Source organism: Canis lupus, chromosome 6, assembly GCF_003254725.2.
Source record: "Canis lupus dingo isolate Sandy chromosome 6, ASM325472v2, whole genome shotgun sequence".
In the NCBI taxonomy this organism is placed as follows: Eukaryota; Metazoa; Chordata; class Mammalia; order Carnivora; family Canidae; genus Canis; species Canis lupus.
Window position 1 is genome coordinate 69,772,187 of NC_064248.1, and position 18,965 is coordinate 69,791,151.

At 43.1% G+C, this 18,965-nt stretch overlaps 1 long non-coding RNA gene across 8 annotated transcripts in view; it reads left to right on the forward strand.

Annotated features, from left to right (window-relative positions):
- The window catches only part of LOC112641028 (uncharacterized), a 65,452-nt gene that overhangs the window by 31,368 nt on the left and 15,119 nt on the right, over window positions 1–18,965 (forward strand). For 3 of the 8 annotated variants that reach the window (XR_003124431.3, XR_007411578.1, XR_007411580.1), the window contains exons 1-2: window positions 9,286–9,447; window positions 10,725–10,853. This is a non-coding gene — a long non-coding RNA (uncharacterized LOC112641028). Of the gene's footprint in view, window positions 1–7,774; window positions 8,175–9,266; window positions 9,448–10,724; window positions 10,854–18,965 lie in introns of those variants that run through there. The other 5 variants (XR_007411581.1, XR_007411584.1, XR_007411582.1 and 2 more) reach the window with 4 other exon arrangements.

The window sequence follows — 18,965 nt, forward strand, 5'->3', positions numbered from 1 at the left end:
TCTAAATCAGGCACCCTGCTCCGTACTAGTGACACAAAGTTGAATGAGACATGGTTACCTGCCTTCATAGTCCGGATAGAGCTTAGTTCTGGGTAACTCCTTAAAGATCATGCTGCTCGTTAGTATTTCCCTGTTGCCACTGTGGGGCCACTGGTAGACGTGAAAACACCTCAGTAAATGAGTCTGACTTTTTTTTTTTTGTGGCTGTGAATTATTATTTGATCTGTTCAGTAGTGACTAATAGGACTCTTTCAAAGAGGTTCAAGAAGGTTTTTGGTGGGTGGTTTCGCCTATTCTGGTTTCTTTGTCCAGTTCTTACCTTTGTCACTCAAACTTCTCCCACTCCCATGACTACTTCACGCCCCACCTGCCTGGCCTGGGGTCAGACTCCTGTGCGTTCCCAAAGCTGAATTCCTATTGTCTTGGTTGTTCCCATTTAGCTCTTGGAGACAGCTGCTTGAGGGTGGTTGAGTGGGTAGCTGGAGGCTGTCCAGCTCCATTTGGCTTGTGCTAATAATTTAGAAGGTTTTGTTGTATTTGTTTCCCATTCTGGATTTTTAAAATGGAAATTTGCTGAGTGGGATGGCAAGGTAGCAGGTGGGTGAGGCTGGAAGAATGGGACCGGGTACAGCATTCCTGCCACCTGTTAGGCTGAGAAATTCATTCCTTTTTCTTTTGTGCTTTGTCCTCACCATCTGCCAACCTATATTAGTCAGGTCTCTTTGGTTACAAGTAATAGGGACTAACTTGACCTCATTTAAGTGAAATGGATGTTTGTTTTAAGGACATAGGGATCTTTCACAGGACCCAAGAACAGGTGGACCTCTGGAGGGATTTTGAATGAGCACCTGGAAAATCTGGCTCTCTCCTTTTTTTATCCCTTTATATCCCTTATCTTTATTTCTTATGATTCACTGGCTTTCTGTCTCTCTTTCTCCTTCTCTATCCCTGTTTCTGTCTTTGTCTATAGACTCTTTTTCTAGGTTTCTTGTCTAACACGTGGAATGTGGCCACCCCAGAGCATCCAAACTCAGCTGTTACATTTCTATTCAGCTTCAGAAACTGACCAATACTTCTCAGTCCCAGTTTCGCACCCACATACAATTGGTAATATTGGTCAGGTGCTTATCCCTGGTCTAATGAACCAGGAGGAGAGATGTGGGGCAATAGTATAAACTTGCTGGAAAGATCTACTCCTGTGGACCAAGAGACAATCCGCAAATTAGGGAAGGTAATTGAGAATATAGGCAGATTTACTAGGTATACTTATCTCTGGAGATGTACGATATCATGTGCTTTATTCCCCTCCAGATCCATCCAGTTCATTGTTTATATACTTTTGCCACAGGAAAATGTGATCACTGTAATTCTTCAAGGCTACCCACCTGCGTCAACCAGATCCGAATGGTGACAGGCATTGAAATTCCAGTGGTTATGGATCTCCATATATTAACATCTTGGTCTCTAAATTCTCAAATAGTTGGTTTGTCATTAAGGATGTTGAGGCCTGATAATGTCTAAGTAGCTCTGCTCAATAAACTATTGAGTCTCCAATGACAACAATAAAGGAGCTATAGTTCTTTGGATTTCTGGGCCCTCGCTTCTCCTCCAACTCACCAAGAAAGGGCAACAGTGATTTTTGAAAGGTCAAGACAGTTGAGTTAGAGCCCTGACTTTGCTCATCATCCATAGACTAATGTGATCATTAGTGATCTCCACGTAGTGCAGTAATGTCCACCTCATTAATTCATTCAAGGACTTACTAGATGCCTATTATGTGCCAGGCATTGTGCTGGGCTGGTGATATAAAGGCTTTGCTCTAATATATTTTACAGTATAATTGGAAGACCTACATTAAGAAGAGAGATGTTTTAATTATCATAAAAATATATTTTATAATTATTAAAAATATTTTAGACATAAAAGGAGCTCTGAAGAATAATAGAATGAATATTTGTATATTCATGATCAACTTGAGAAATAAAAATATTCTCACGGCTGTTGAAGTTCGCGACCACATCTCCCTCCTTTTCCTTTGAAGTAACCACTTTACTTAATTCAGCATTTATCATTACCATGCATTTCTTTATATATTTGTGTTAGAGATTGAATTGTAACCCCCAAATATGTTTACGTCCTAATTCCTAGTGCATGTGAATGTGACCTTATTTAGAAATAAGATGTTTGCAAATTGTCAAGTTCAGAAAAGATTATTAGAGGGGGGTCTGGGGGGCTCAGTCAATCGAGCGACTGACTCTTGATTCCGCTCAAGTCATGATCTCAAGGTTGTGAATTCAAGCCCTGCCTTACACTCTGCACTCAGCATGAAGTCTGCTTAAGATTGTCTCCCTCTCCCTCTGTCCCTCCTCACTCCTTTCAAAAAAGAAAAAAAGAAAAGAAAAAGAAAGAAAAGATTATTAGGGTGGGCCCTAATCTAATATAACTGTGTCCTTATAAAAAGGGAAAATTAGGACACAGAGGTAGACACACACAAAGGGAGAAGCCATGGGAAGATGCAGGCAGAGATCAGGATGATGCATTATAAGCCAAGAAACACTGAAGGTTGCCAGCAAACTGCCAGAAGCTAGGCTACCTGCATGGCACAGATTCTCTTATAGCCTTCAGCTTCTAACCCTGCTTACACCTTGATCTCAGATTTATTGCCTCTAGAACTGGAAGATAAATTTTATTGTTTCAGTCATCTAGTTTGTGCTGTGTTACAGCAGCCAGAACAAACTAATACAACCTACCCTAAGCAAGTTAAAATTGGGTGACGGGCACTGAGGGGGGCACTTGATGGGATGAGCACTGGGTGTTATGCTATATATTGGCAAATTGAACTCCACTAAAGAAATAATAAATTTTAAAAAATTGTGTTGAGGTATTTTTAAACCTTATGTAGACTACACTATGCTGCAGGTAGTCTTGCGTGACTCACATTTTTCTCTTAGAATTATGCTTATAAGATTCATCCACTGGTATGCATAGCTTTAATGTCTTTACTTTTTTTAGTGTCTTTATTTTTATTGTTGCATAGCAATCCATTTTATGAATACTTGTTAGTTAATACAATTTAATTATTCATTTTCCTGATGATGTACATGACAGACAATACTACCATGCACATTCTCATCAATATGTCCCTGAATGCACTGAAATAGTTTCCCTGGGGTATATACTTAGGAATTGAATTTCTGTGCTGTTACATATTTTGTAAATCTTCACTCCCACTAGCTGTCTTAAGAAGTTTATATTGTTCCTGTTGATATACAACCTCACTAACATACAGTGTCATCTGGCTTATATGTTGTTTCCAATTGGTCAGTGTACCTAGAGAAAAATTATTTAAAATATAATTTTATTTATAAAATTTATTTATTTATTTATAATAAAATATATGAATATTTATATTCATATTTAAAATTATGAAGGAAGGGCATCCCAGGTGGCTCAGCGGTTTAGTCCCTGCCTTCAGCCTAGGGCATGATCCTGGAGCCCCGGGATCGAGTCCCATGTCGGGCTCCCTGCATGGAGCCTGCTTCTCCCTCTGCCTGTGTCTCTGCCTCTCTCTCTCTCTGTGTGTGTGTCTCTCATGTATAAATAAATAAAATCTTAAAAAATAAAATAAAATTATGAAGACTTTTATGAGCAAGCAAATATAGGGTCCCATGGGGATGCATGACAGGTCCAAATTAACTAGGACAGTGTGATAGAGAAGGCTCCTGGAGGAGGTACCACCTCAGTGGAGACTTGAGGTGTAAATGGGCATCAGCTAGATGTAGGGGCAGGGGAGGGGTCAGGGAGGGGAAGGAAGCAGCTTGATCAAGAGTATGAAAATAAGAATAAATACAGCACTGTTGAACAGGAGGATAAAGAGCACAGTCACCGATGTTAATATAGACCTTAGATGGTGGTTCAGGTAGGTCCTCTTCTTGGAGGGGAAGTAATGTTCAAAACATCTTGAGCTCAATAATGACTGCTGTTGACTCCAAGGCCAGGGGCATATGCCTTGAAGTCTGGATGAAGAGGTATTTTTTTCTCAATATGGATTTAGATCACAGTTCAAAAGTTGGGAGCAGTGATCTGAACTTAGATTCTCAGGTGTATTGTTTGTATCTCACAATAATTTTTTTTTTTACAATTTTTATATTTAATGTCTTTAGTATTTGTGATACCTAATTTTATATGTCAACTTGATTGGCTGTGATGTGTGCAGAGTAAACATCATTTCTGGGTGTGTCTGTAAGGATGCTTTTGGATGAGATTAGCATTTGAATCAGTGGACTAAATAAAGTTGATTGCCCTCCCCCTTGTGCGTGGGCATCATCCAGTCTGTTGAGGAACTGGATAGACTAAAAGGCGGAGGAAAGGAGAGCTCACCCTGTTTTGCTTCCTGCTTGCCCATGTGAGTTGAGACATCACATCTCATCCTCTTCAGCCTTTGGCCTGGGATTTAAACCACTGGCAACCCCCATGCTCAGGCCTTTGGACTTGGACTAAATTATACCACTGGCTCTCCTGGGCTTCTGGCCTGCAGACAACAGATTGTGGAACTTCTCAGCCTCCAAAAGTGCGTGAGCCAATTCATCATAATAAATTTACATTCTGTATATACACAAACTTATATATGGAAATATATATATATATATATTCATATCCTACTGGTTCTGTTTCTCTGGAAAACACTAATACACTGTTGAACAATGTTAAAGTCACCAACATTCTTTACTGTCTTATACCCACATATCTCCCCGACTTCTGAAGGTGAAGTTTGAGACCTCAAACTAAGACTGTAGTAATACGTGTAGGGAGTGGGGAGGGACAAAGAGTGCACTCTGGACATAGATTGCCTAACTGGAGATGCTCTAGGTGAAGCCTTAAGTTTTCCCAGAGAAGATAGAGATTTCCACTGAGAGACTTTAGAAAGAAGGTTTTTGGTAGATGAGCTAGCTAGCATGCTGGCAGGGAGCCCTGGTAAATAGTGGGAGAACTACTCGTGAGGGATACCCTCCCTTTGAGGCTCGGGCAAGTCCAGTTCAGTAGAAGCTCCTCTCCTTTTCTAGGCTTATAACTCCTTCCCAAAAATGCCATCACGCTTCCATGAAGTTTTCAGTTTGTGTGATGCACACTGTGTATTGGCTGTGGGGAGACTGAGAGGCTAGGTAGCAGGAAAGGGGAGCCTGCTTCACTTATTAGGCTTTTGCAGGAAAGGACACTAGGCCCTTTCACTGGGCCACAACCCAATCTTACAATATCAGTGATGATTCAGGAGAGATGTCCGTGGGGAATCCTGGAATGTCAGGAAAGGAACAGGATATTAGAGAAATAAATCGGAAAGGACAATAAGCTCACGTGCTACAGTTGGTCTCACATTGGTTCTTAACTATGGCTGCAAATTAGAATCATCTGGGAGCTTAAAAAAAATCATAATGCTGTGCTGCCAGACCAATAATAAGTCAGCGTCTCTGGGGAGGGGGATCCAGGCATCCACATTAAACAAAACAAAACAAAACAAGACAAAACAAAACACAACTTCCCAAGTGATAGGGTTCAGCCAAGATAGAGAACATTGAGTTAGAAGATACTGCCTTCTGGAAGGCTTTGGAGGGCCATGGCACACCTGTCTAACAGCCTCAATGGCAAAATAAAGCATATTTGAATAGAAATTCATCTCAGGACTTCTACATTGTTGTTAAAGTGATTGATAGGGGAAACAAAACAAAACAAAAAAAATGGGTGGCGTTGGGGTGGGAAAGAGAGAAACACTATTAGAAATGAAATGCTTCGATTTTCTTTTTCTTTGCAAGTGAAAACTTTGCAAAATATTACAAACTTTGCCAAACAGGATTAGATTCCCACCATATTTTATCTCGTGTAGCAATTGTAATTCCTAGCACCAGAATGCCCTCCTGCACCACCCTCTGGTTCGTAGATCCCAAAGAGGTTGGGTATTCCATCTCAGAAATTCATTCTTCCTTGAACTTACAACATGTTCCCACTCTGGGGGCATTTAAAAGGAATTGCTTAGAAAAAGCCCTGCGGAGAGCTTGTCATAATGATGCAGTTTTAAAGAACACCCCAGACCACTTGTGGGGAATCACTAACCACCCTCCTGTGTTTCGTTTTCTTTCCCAATCTCCAAGCTTGTCGCAATCCTATGGTTTGGTTTCCAAGGCAGAATTTACGATATGTTGCTGACTGAAGAACAATTGCATTTTATCCAACAGTCTTGTTGGGTTTCAATTTCTCACCAGGAGAACCGAGGACTATTTTCCCATGGTTTCCCCCAATGTGTTCATCTTTATTTGGTTTCATGGACTCCCTTAAAATGGAATAGAGAGGGGAGGCAGGTAAGCATGTATGCCCTTGGCAAGCAGGTCACAAGACAGGTTTTTTCCTCCTTTTTCTAAATGGGGAAGCAAGAAAACGTCATGTTTATATGCATGTGTGCATGCGAGTGCGTGCGTGCGTGCACGGAGTCCTCTGCAGTGCAAGAATAGGAAAGAAAATGGATCTTCTATGGCTTCAAATAATGGGCAAATGGGAGTTGGGGCTTCTCTCTCAGACCGTGCTTGCTTTCGGTCCATGACGCTAACATTGCACTGGCATCTCAATCTCTGATCTGTTCAGCTAGTCATTTCACCTGGCAAGCAGTTGTTTCATGTGGATAAGGGCCTATGTGTGGAATTTAGAGGCTATAATTGAAAGCCCTGGAAATTTGCTTTCAAAGCCTCATTTTTAACCAGAGGATGCCAATTGCCTTTTATTACTAGATCGCATTGCCTTTATGTGAATTCAGTTGAGTGGGTTTTCGTTAAAAAGCAGACATCATGTTCTTCCCCCATCTGTTTTCAAATGTTTTATTCAATATTTGTTTCTCATCAAAATTCGGGTATCACTTTCTATATCTTCACATACCTGAGGCCAGCTTGCCTTCCAATTAAATGCCCCTGGTTCGCCGTCCTTCTCCTCTTGCTCTTTGTTCGTTCCTTCTGTTTTCCATATCAGGCCTGGAAAAGACTCCACAGGTGCTATCATACTTAGCATATTTTTTTTCTTTCAGCTCTGAACGAAGATAGTGGTTCTGCAGGGTCTGATATGAGTCTATGGCTAAATCGATAATGAGCCTGTCGAGACAAATAGGCCAGCAATTGTTCTAGCCAGGCCGAAGGAGGTGAGCAAAGTGCCAATTGCCGACCCAGCGGTGAGCCGGATGCAGAGAGCAGAGGCAGCGCTGGATTAACGAAATCACACCGACTCAGCCTGAACCCAGAACTAAAGCAGCTTTGGGAAACGCATATGGCAAAAAAAATAAGCCAAAGTTAATCACAAAGTCAGGCGTCCAATGAAGCAGCATCTGCTTGAGAAGTGAAGCCCAGCAGCCCCTGCACAGTGACTTCTCTCCTGCTCCTGTCAAGCAGGGGGAGGTGCAGAGTGGGATTAGTAGGCCACGGAACCGCAGCTGCCCAGCTCCCAGGGTGGCCGTCCAGCTCCCAGGGTGGCGGCCCAGCTCCCAGGGTGGCCGTCCAGCTCCCAGGGTGGCCGTCCAGCTCCCAGGGTGGCGGCCCAGCTCCCAGGGTGGCCGTCCAGCTCCCAGGGTGGCGGCCCAGCTCCCAGGGTGGCCGCCCAGCTCCCAGGGTGGCCGTCCAGCTCCCAGGGTGGCGGCCCAGCTCCCAGGGTGGCCGCCCAGCTCCCAGGGTGGCCGTCCAGCTCCCAGGGTGGCGGCCCAGCTCCCAGAGTGGCCGCGTGGCTCCCGCCCACAGGTGCCAGGGGCCCAGAGAGGCCTTGCACCAGCTGCAGGCAGCCAGCTGTGGATCTGATTATCAGCGGCCGGGGGTAGGGTGACTCGGGGCGGGTCCCTCTCCTCTCCCTTCCCACTCACGAAGCGGCCACCTGCGTGGCCTGCTGTTCCCACTCCTGCCTGCGCCGCCGGGCCCCAGCAGTGGTGTGTGGCTCCCGGGCACCGCCTCACTCGCAGAGCTTCGGCCGAATGTCAGCAGCATGCTTTTCCCTCCGCCTTTGCTGATGGTGTCCCTTTTGGCCACTTGATTCTGAGTCTGTCATAATTGTCACAAAGAGCTTCGATGTCCGGGGTGGTAACCCTCCTCCGCTCCCCCCGGAGAGGGCTGCGCCGGTCACAGGCTCCCCGCCACGCCTGGAATTTGCTTTCTCAGGTATTATAGACAATGACCGAGCTCTCAGCGTTGGGCGGTTCTCCTGCTTGAAATTCGATTACATTTTCTGAGACATACTCTGTGGGATGATATTGGGGTGCGACGTAAATAAGTGTCACTTAAGAAAACAGCTTTCCAAGTCACCTAATTTTGAGATGCACTGGGTTTTGCAAAGTCTTCTTGTTGTACAAAGTTTCTTTATTTTAGGGGAGCCTCAGTATTTTTGATGGATGCTTTATGGATGTGGATGTTGTGGAGTTGGGAAAGTTTCCCAATTTCTTTGGCTTTAGAACTCCCTTTTGGGGAGCACCTGGGCAGCTCAGTGATAGAGCGTCTGCCTTTGGCTCAGGTCGTGATCCCAGGGTCCTGGGGTTGAGTCCTGCAGGGAGCCTGCTTCTCCCTCTGCCTATGGCTCCGCTTCTCTCTCTGTCTCTCATGAATAAATAAATAAATAAATAAATAAATAAATAAATAAATAAATAAATAAAATCTCTTTCTTTCTTTCTTTCTTTCTTTCTTTCTTTCTTTCTTTTAAAGAACTCTCTTTTGGAAGAATATTTGTTACAGGTTGTATTGCATCATTCCCCCTCCTCTACAAGTTCACACGTTGGAACCCTATCTTGTCAGTGTCAGCTGCTTTAACAAAAATGCCATAGATTGGGTGGCTTAAACAAGATTTATTTCTCACTGTTCCAGAGGCTGGAAATCCGAGTCACTGGCATATTCAGTGTTGCTGTGAGCCTCTTCCTGGTGCATAGACAGCCACCTTCTCACTATGTCCTCATGTGGTAGAAGGGGCAAGGGAGCACCCCCACCCCCCAGGTCTCTTTTATAATGGCACTAATTCCATTCGTGAAGCTTCTTCCCTTCTGACCTAATCAGCTCCCAAAGCCCTCACCTACAAATATCACCACCTTGGAGATTAGGTTTCAACCTACGAAGCTGGGAGGAGAGAAGCATTCAGTCTATAGCAAGCCATGATTCTCAGTAGCTCATAATGTGACCTCATTTGGAAATAAGGTCATTGCAGATGTTTCAGAAGAGGTCATAATGGGGTGGGCTGGGCCCCTAATCTAATATTACTGGTGTCCTCATAAAAGAAGCAAATTTGGGCAGAGTCAGATACACACTCAGAGTCAACTCCATGGAAAGGTTGGCCAAGGGACCACCAGATGCTAAGACAGAGGTCTGCAACACATCCTACCATGGTGACTTCGGAGGGAAGGAAGCTCTTAGGACACCTCTTTCTCAGATTTCTCTAGCCTACAGAACTGTGAGACAATAAATATCTGTTGCTTAAGCCACTCGGTTTGTGGTACAGTGTTATGGCAACCCCAGGAAACTAATAGAGTATTCAGGGGAATACTGTTTTGAGGCACTTACTTTGAGAAATGCTGCTTAACAGACTTCCCAGAATAGCAATTATAGCAGTCTATGAACATATTTGCAGAAGTTTAAGATTTTAAGAAGTGTAAGTCTCAGTCTAAGACTTTCCATATATTTGTGGGTCTAGTTAATTCTGATTAAATTGATGTTATTTCACATTTAAAAGAAAAATCTTGGCTCAACCATGTGAGATATTTTGTAAAGCAAATGGACACACTGCCCTCTTACATCCCCAAATGCTCAAATTATAAAACTAGCTTCATTACTTAAGCCGATGGTAATCTTTCTGCTTTGCCCGAATAACTGCTACAGTCTTTAATTAGATGGGTTGGCAAAAGTGTCCCAGGAGTTACACTAGCTGTCTTTATTGTATTTCTTTATCCCACTGACTTGAATTAAAATGGAATGTGCTACAATCTGCGGCTGCACGTGAGCTGGTGGTGGAGCTATTTGAGACAATTCCTAAGGTTGACTAGCGGAGCCCAAATTGGGGGGGGGGTCTCATGGATGAATCCATTTTAGACATTAATTTGGAGACTGAGCTAGGTTTATTAACTTTTGCTTTTGTCAACTAAGGCTATTAAAACAACAACGAAGGACAAAATGAATAAGAATCAACAACCACCACGTGCCGGTGACAGCATTTACATTTTCTATCTTGTCAAATAAGAATATTAAAACAACGACCAAAAAATAAAAAAATAAAAAATAAAACAACGACCAACTAAATATACCAAAAACCCACCTCCAAATCAACATCTGTAACAACCACGTACTAGTGGTCCTGTTTACCAAAGTGAAGAACATTTCCCAAACTAAGAAGGTAGAGAGCGTAAGATGTCATGATTACACCAGTGGGTTCTGTGTTTTGAGTGCTGTGTGCCGGGCATGTTCTTAAATGTTGCATATGTGTGAAGTCAATTAATTCCCACAAAAAAAACTGTAAGGCTTTTCATTATACAGGAGGAGACACTGAGGTACCAGGGTAGGCAGTGAGGCTGGGAGTTGAACTCGTGAGTCTGGCTCTGCAGTGCATGATGTTGTGATCTTGAACATCCTATGATCCTGCATCTCTAACAAGACGGTCCTTTTCAAAAAAGCAACCTCAGCAAACTGAGTGTGTGCAGATGTTTTTATTCTGTTTTTTTTTCTGTGTTGCTTCAGACCTGTGACAACATCATCACAGAGCAGTCTGGACCGGCATTTGAGAAGCCCTACTGCAGCTGACGGCGCTCCGCCAGCAAGGGACCAGAATAGAAATGGATGGTGCTGTTTCCGGAGGGAATTCCTAAGGTAGACGGGGGAAATGGCTCATTTCACTTTAATCAGTCATCTACGTAGTATGGTAGGGCTTGAGCGACCATATAGGAGTGAGTACAAATCAATCATTTCTGCTGACATTTTGAAAATACTTCAGGGTAGCCGAAAGTTAATGTATCAAATGTTATTAAAGGCTTAACACAACCAAGCCAAAATGAACATTCTTTACATTTAACCTCCAAATCTGAGCTGTGATTCAGTGCTAGGCTTGGTGTGGGTGTGTGTGTGTATGTGTGTGTGTGTGTGTGTGTGTGTTTGATAGCATTTGGATTCCATAGCTGAGATACATATGAAAACAGAGCACCTAAGCCGCCCCAAAGGGAATAGCCTCGAGCACATCCATGGTCTTCTGTACTTGGAAGTTGCCACACAGATGCAAGTGCAAACCTCCATGGCATTGCATGATTTAGTGAAAAGAGCACTGCTGTGGGAGCAGATAAGCGTGGGTTCAAATCCTGGCTCTCATTCTTCCCTGCTGAGTGACCTTGGAAAATGAGTCTATTTCATTTGTGAAATGGGAACAACAAAACCTTGTCTTATAGGCTTTAAATAGGATTAGGCTGAGTCATGTCCAAGGGTTAGCATTATTACTGACCAAAAGAGAATTTTAATTTCCAAACAAGGATTTATGCCGTATTCATATTGCCAGATCCTGTTCTAGATAACTTCTATTTAGAGTTACTATGAGGGTAGATATTATCCTTCTTTTCATTTCAAGATAAGAAAAATGAAATCTAGAGAGTAACTTGCCAAGGTTACAGAGCTGATAAAGGTCAAAGGAGGGGTCCAAATCCAGGCATTCTGGTGCCGTACATTATGAGCTTTTTTTTTTTTTTTGCACACCATGCTCTTAATCATCGTTCTGTAATGTCCTGTTAACTGGAGTTGAAATACTCACAGTTTTAAGTACTTATCAGTCCACCATAATTGAAAGATCTGCTTTACCAGAACTTTAGAAACAAAGGAGATAGTTGGATCTGGACAGATTGTATATGGATTTAATTAGCTGTGCATATGCATTGCTAAATTCATAGAAATTGTACAGGGTGGATTTTCTTGTTAACACTAGCGGTTGGCACTAGTGTGTAGGCATCAGCTTCCCAGATGGCTTCTATTCCTCTCCCATCCCTTTCCATTTACCCGCCGGGGTCCCTTCTGGCCTGACTCCCTTCCCCACCCCTCAAGGCTCTGTCCTGGCTGTCACTAGATGTAGGAGTTCTCAAGCGCTCTCCTGGGCTCCCTGCCTTAGTTAATGTTTTCTCACAGTTTTTTCCCCGATTCCTGGCCACTTCCTCTCCAGACAGCCCTTCCCCCCTTTGCCAGGCTCTCATGTGTGTCCAGTCCCCTCCCTGCCAGTGCAGGACTTTGCCGCTTTGGTCTCAGGAAGAGGCCAGAGCTCACAACTCCTGAGCTCGCCTCGCTGCCACCACTTCACACGTGCACAGCACGATGCTTCGCTGCACAGGTGCTTCCACTCATTGTTTCGTCCATGAGGCCTTTCTTTGTCCATGATTCTCGCTCTTTCTCTCCTGCATCTTCCTTTTTGTCAAGTTTTCCCCCATCTGAAGACAAATCCTGTCTCAGCCCTGCCACGCCGTCAGGCTCCGGCCCTTTCTCCTCTCCTTTGTTGGCTCACATCCTGAAAGAGAGATGTACTTGCTTTCTCTCCTTTCTCCTGTGCAATCTGATTCTCAACTCCTGCAGTCTGTTTGGCTTCTTTCCACAATGCTTGACTGAATTGCTCTCGCGATGGCCATCAATGGTCTGTTAATTGTTGACTCCACTAGCATCTTCTCAGTCATCACACTTGACCTCTCAGCAAGACCCTGCATGGTCTGGCCCAGGGCCAACTCTCTTGCCTCATTTCCTATTATACCCCCCTTACTTCCCACACCGCAGCTCCACTGGCCTACCCACTGTTCTGCAAACAAGCCAACAGTGCTGTTTCATGGCCTTTGCATGTGCTGGTGCCTTTGCCTCTAGAACATGGTTCTCCCAGATGCTTGCACAGCTCTCTTACTCTTTATTCGAATCTCTGTGTAAATGTCACTTCTTAAAGAAGCCCACCCTGACTCTGTTATTTAAAATGGCACCCATCTCCTCTCCCATCACTTTCAATCCCCTTGCTGGTTTTAGATTTCTTCATAACCCTGTATTACCACCTACCTATTCCTTATCTGTCTCCCTCTGAAGATAATATCATGAGGGCAGGGACTATTCCTTTTTCTTTTTGCAGATGCCTTTGCAGCACCTATTGTAGGTAGGACTGGCACATAGATGTTCTATTGATGTGGAGTCAAATGCACAAACTTGAATGTCACCCACCTCTCAGCTCCTGTGACACCACTTTCTGCTTCTCCCATTGCCTCCAGACCATGCCTTCTCTCATTTGCCTTCTCTTGACTGTCTTCATCTACCTTGGATATTAGGGTTTTGCTCTGGGTCCTTTTTCTGTATCATGCTCTTAGGTGATCTTTTCTGTTCTGATGACTTGACCCTCACTTATGTGGTGATGTCTCCTAGATCTTTATTTTCTGGATCTTTCTACTAAGAGGCAGATCCATATTTCCAACAGCCTTACTGTTTACCTCCACCCAGAGATACTCAGACTTAATATGCCCCAAGAAAGGGCTTATTATCCTGCCTTCAGGTCTCCTCCAGATTTCTTATTCCCTGTCTCAACTAATGGCTGCTTACCCACTTGCCCAAGCTAAAAACTTCCTTCCTTCTTTCACGACCAAATTCGTTCTGGTGAGTGTTCTTCCAAAGACGTCTATTTCCATTTCTTCTGCCATGCCTGAGTCTAGGTCCTCATCATTTCTTGCCTGGACTATTCCAACAGTGTATTGTAGGATTTCCCTGCCTCCAGCCACTCCTACCTCCAACACAGTATACCTACATCAACCATTGCCAGAATTTTTCTGAAATGAAAATTTGATCACCATTTCCTCCTGTGAGAATCTTAGTGGATACCTATTGCCTTGGGATTAAAACCTGCACTCCCTAGTGTGACCCCCAGGCCCTCATAGTTGGGCCTGAGGTACTTTGAATCAGTTCTGAGTTCAAGAACTCAGACCCAGACTCACCAGTTAGTTGGTGAGCCACGCTGAGGTGAGAAGACGTAGGTCTTCTCAGGGAAATGTGGGGAGAGGATAGAAGAGTTAACCTAGGGAGCATATCAACAACTGGCTAAATGTCCTTTTCTTCAAAGATGTAGAAATTTTCCTGAGTTAGATCAATAATTATCTTTGTGAAGCGCGCTTACTTCATAGGTAACCGTGGCGATATTTATCATTTACTATATACTAGCATTATTCTAAATACTTTATATATTTTAATTAATCATGACACAACATTAGGTAGATACTACGATTCTCCTCATTTTACAAATGAAGACACCTCAGTGTCTTCAACAGAGAGGTTAAGTAACTCTCCAAAGTTTTTAGGGATAGAGGCGGAACAAGGATTCAAATTTAGGTAATATGACCTTAATGTTAGTGAAGAAGTCAGGGGGCACCACAGGACTTATTGCGAAGGAGTTTGAAATGGGAATTTGGGGGACCACTAATCCCTCCTTCCTTCTGTAGGGTGCTCAGTGATTGGGCTGATGAGAACGCAATGAGGCATTAACGGAGACAGGAAAGTACAGGAGGAAATTTTATGGGGAAGAGTTTAGTTTTCTTGAACAATAGTTTGGACGACTGAACAGAGATATGAAGTAGTGGTAAGGAGACTAGAGGGTGGGAAGAGGCAGGGAGGCAGGGAAGAAAGGAGAGAGACAGAAACAGAGATAGAGAGAGATGACTGAGAGTAGGCTGTGGATTCCCACCTTGTGAGGCACCGAGCCTGAAGAATCCCTGTTTGGCACAAAGATATCATTGAGTTAATTAAAACATGGCCTTTCACTTCTCCAATCCTGGCTTCTGCTATCCCTGCAACAAGCCACTATCCACTGCATCTGTCAGAGTGTTTAGTCAGGTGTTTGGAGTGATGTAGAAGAAGGGCTGATTTTAGCCCCCCTGCTGAAGGAGAAAGGACTGAGGAGTATTGTTTTTTTGAACCAATTAAACTTTGGATAATGGAGGGAGCAGTGATCAAAGAGGCATCTTAGATATTCCCAGGCTGTAGAGTCGACAGTACCATACTAGTTATTGCTCCAGGTTGGTGTCCGAGTACAAAGCCAGGGCCTGCCACAAGAAGATGCACATGCTCCAACCACATCAGAAGGCCCCCTCCAATCCATCAATCAGGATCTCTCCCATACCTGGGAGAAGTGTCTGTCCGTGTGCTCCTCTCTCTGTCTCAAATGACCTTCGTTTCCCTCCCTTGTCCTCCTGCTCCTATCACTCCCTTCTGTTCCTTCCCTCTTGATGGAGGTCTTAAAGGTATCAAAGGATGTGGGATATATTTCTATGACCATATAAAACACATTCAAGAATGATTTTTTCACCAAACTGTGAGCTTCTTTAAGAGAACCCTGAATTTTATTCTTGGTATTCCTAACAAGAAGCACAGAGCACATGGTAGGTGCTTAATAAATGTTTGACGAATACATAAATGAATGAATACCTGTAAAACATTTAATGGTGCTGCAGCTGTTGCTGCTGTCACTCCTCATGCATCTTGGCGGATTTTTTTCTTTCTTTCTTTTTTTTTTTTTGCATTGGCACATGGCACCCACTAAGAAGTAAATAATCCCCTTTCCCTTTGGGGGATTCCAAGAGTGTCATTTGTTACATGGCACTCCCTATGGCATGCAAATAATCCTTTATCCAGTGTCCTTTCTGTTTCTTTATTTAAAAAAAAAAAAAAAAAAAGGTAACTGGCTTTGCATTAGAATGCTCTGATTACAAATCCACACCAAAAAGATTTTAATTCTCAGTAATGATGATGGAAAATTCCACTGAAGGATTTGCTTTCTGCTGGCTACTGTGCTGTATACCTTTAACACATTTTCTCACTTAACCCTGAGAGTAATCTCAATTTGAAAAAAAACATTATTTTCCATTTGAAAATGTAGATACTGTGGCTGGGAGAAGCTGAGTGACTTGCCCAAGACCATCTTACTACTAAGTGGAGAAGTTAGAATTTGAAACCAGATTCATCTGAACCCCAATATCCATACATGGAGGAGCCATGAAGAGATTCATGTTCAGATGGCCCTTCTGACTGTTGCATGGTGGATGGCTCTGAGGGCAATAGGGCCGGCTGGAGAGGCAAGTATGAGTCCGTGACAGTGACTCCTGGGACAGAGGACCACTTCAGCAGAGATTATCATGATTATTGTGATCGATTAGATGTAGGAGGCTAGACACAGGAAGACTCGCTGGTGACATTCGAGTTCTTGGTTGATTGTCTTGGGCATCACTCACTGAGTGCTGGATATTAGGAACTGGTGAAATTCCTGGATTGGTGAAAGAGAATAAGTTCTACTGGGGGTGTTGAGTGTTATGTACTTGGGAGTATTCAAGCTCAGCTTCTGATTGACGTTTGTAGATATGGGTCTGAAATTAGGAGAAAATACCATCTTTTGTATAGTCGTTTGTGCTGGCGATCATTCGATTTGAAGTTCTTTTCAGTTACCAAAAGTTTTCCACTTACTGGTTGGAGGAGATCAAGGGAGTATCTATTAGTGACTCAGAAACTCTTAGGGAAAACTTCTCCATATTATTCTTTAAATGCTTGGGTGAGATTTCCCCTTTATTGCATTTTCACAGTGCTCGAAATCCTTCTGAATCCTTAAATTTGTGGTATTAAATATGGCTCATTGTCAGGACACAAATAGCTGATTGTGTCACCCTCTATTTCTACAGTTTGAAACTTATCTTGGTTGTCAGATGGGCCATCCACCTCTATGAGTTATCACCACTGTCTTTTTGGAAATACATGTTATGGTAACAACTATTTTTCTTCCACACTGTTATCTAATTTGAACGAATTGCTATTTTCCCCTTTGATTAGGCATTTGGCCCTTCAATATAGCCTTGTTTATAGTGCTGGTCACAAAGGAAAATACCATGATTAAATAAATCTTAGGGATCCTAGGGCAGACTATCTCACCAAGGAGACTGCAAAATGCTCTAAGATTAAAGGGAATACAGGATGATATCAGATGATAAAAAGCATTATCTCATTGGACGAAAGAAAGAGGATATGGAAGTCAAAATGGGCTGCTTACAGGTCTCTGCTTAAAATGAGTGTCCAATATAGCTTGTCTGATGTGGTGGGTGCTGCAATGAATTTTGGCTTTCCAGCATCTGAATACTCTTCATAGGTTTGTGCGTGCCCCCCACCCCCTAAGCCCATCAAATTATAAAGAGCTGATTCCTACTAGAGAAAGTGAAAACATAATGATCATTCTCCAAGACCCTTGAATTTTCTGGGTGAGGACATGACCCGGATGCTGGCAATGAGAGAGAACCACTTGAGGATTGCCGCTGAGTGCTGGTGACGCAGAGAAGCGGGGGCTGCATGGACTCCGCTCTGATGAGACAGGCAGCAGCAACATCCAGTCTTCAGGGACTGCAGAGTGTGGTTCTGGGCCAGAATGCCATACCCACTGTCTGTGGGGTGGTCGTACATGTCGTGGAATCTGTGTCCAGCTCTTACGGTAGCAGTGCCTTCATCAGACCAGCTCTGTGGTATGTGATTTTGGACATTGCTTTTATCTGCAAAGCCTCCAAGTCTGGCTCTCCTAGAGATTTTGTAAACCACCCAATATCCCCTTATTAAATCTACTTTCTGCTCACATTAGCCAGGGCTGCTGTCTGTTGCCGGCAACTGATCGATGGCTCCTAATTCCATATGATATACGAAATTTTAAGAATTCCCAACACTTGCCCTCCTACAACAGCTTCTCTTGTAGAATGTCTTTAAAATGAATTTCACTTTGCCTTGCATTATAGTTACTTGGGTTGTTTCTTTTTCTTCTTCTTCTTCTTCTTCTTTTTTTTTAAGAAATCAGATTTTTGAGAGCAGAGATTGTGTCTCACCCTCTTCGTATTCTTCTGTTAATGCCTTGTACATAGTGAAGATGATTTATAAATTGACTTAAGTAGCTGTAAATAAACTGTACCCTTTATGGCCACAAGGAAATAACATGGGCTAAGCCCACAGGTAAGAATGGAGCCTGGAACTCTGAAACACTGAAGAAAATGGTTCACAGGTGCCCTCTCATAGTCAAGAGGTAGGCGATGAGAAGCCCCCTCTGAGGCTTTGCCTGTTAATAGGCTCAGGCCACTGCTTGGTAATAGCCAGAGTAATGGCAGTAATCCCTTCTCCAAGAATTTCCATCAGAGTCTACTCCCTGAGCAATAATAGTCTGCATCTCAAAGCCTACTGGGTCTTCTGGTGAGTTATTGTAGTGGACCTAATGCTATTCCTCTTTCCAGGAGAGTGGATAGAAGCTTCTATCCCTGTTAGAGGGAAAAAAAGAAAGTAGCCCATGGAATCAGCAGCATGTGCTCTATATCGTTGTCTTTATTTCTCTGGATCTCACGCTTGTACAAAAGAAAACACTGTTGAAGTTTGCATTTATTTCTCCTACACATGCAACTACCAGCCTAATGTTTTCGTAATGATTGTTGCACACATGTATAATATGGAACCTGAGTCATATTTTACTGCATTTGGCATGAGTCTAGTGTGCAAGCTTTTACTAAGTTGTGCTCATCAAACCTAAAATTGATCATAGATCTAGCTCATCTGAGTGTGAACGTGAATTGAACTCCTTCCCCTCTTACCTCATTTCTGTGAAGTTAATTATTGCTGTTATTATGTATTTGTTTGGTAATTTCAGTTTGGTCTTGATCCCTTCCTTCCAGTATGAACTTACAGAGGCATGTGAATTCCTTTCCTACCCCTCCTCTTACCTGTACTGTATATTATGACCTATCAAAGAATATTATATTATATAACACACTTGTCCCAATACCATTCTGTTTTGTTCCTAAGGGAGCAAAATCACTTAATACACATTTCAAAATCTTCTTGTTTGTTTTTATTGAAGTATCACTGACACACGATGTTGCATTCGTTTCAGGCATGCAACAAAGTGATCCCACAACTCGGTATGTTGTGCTGTGC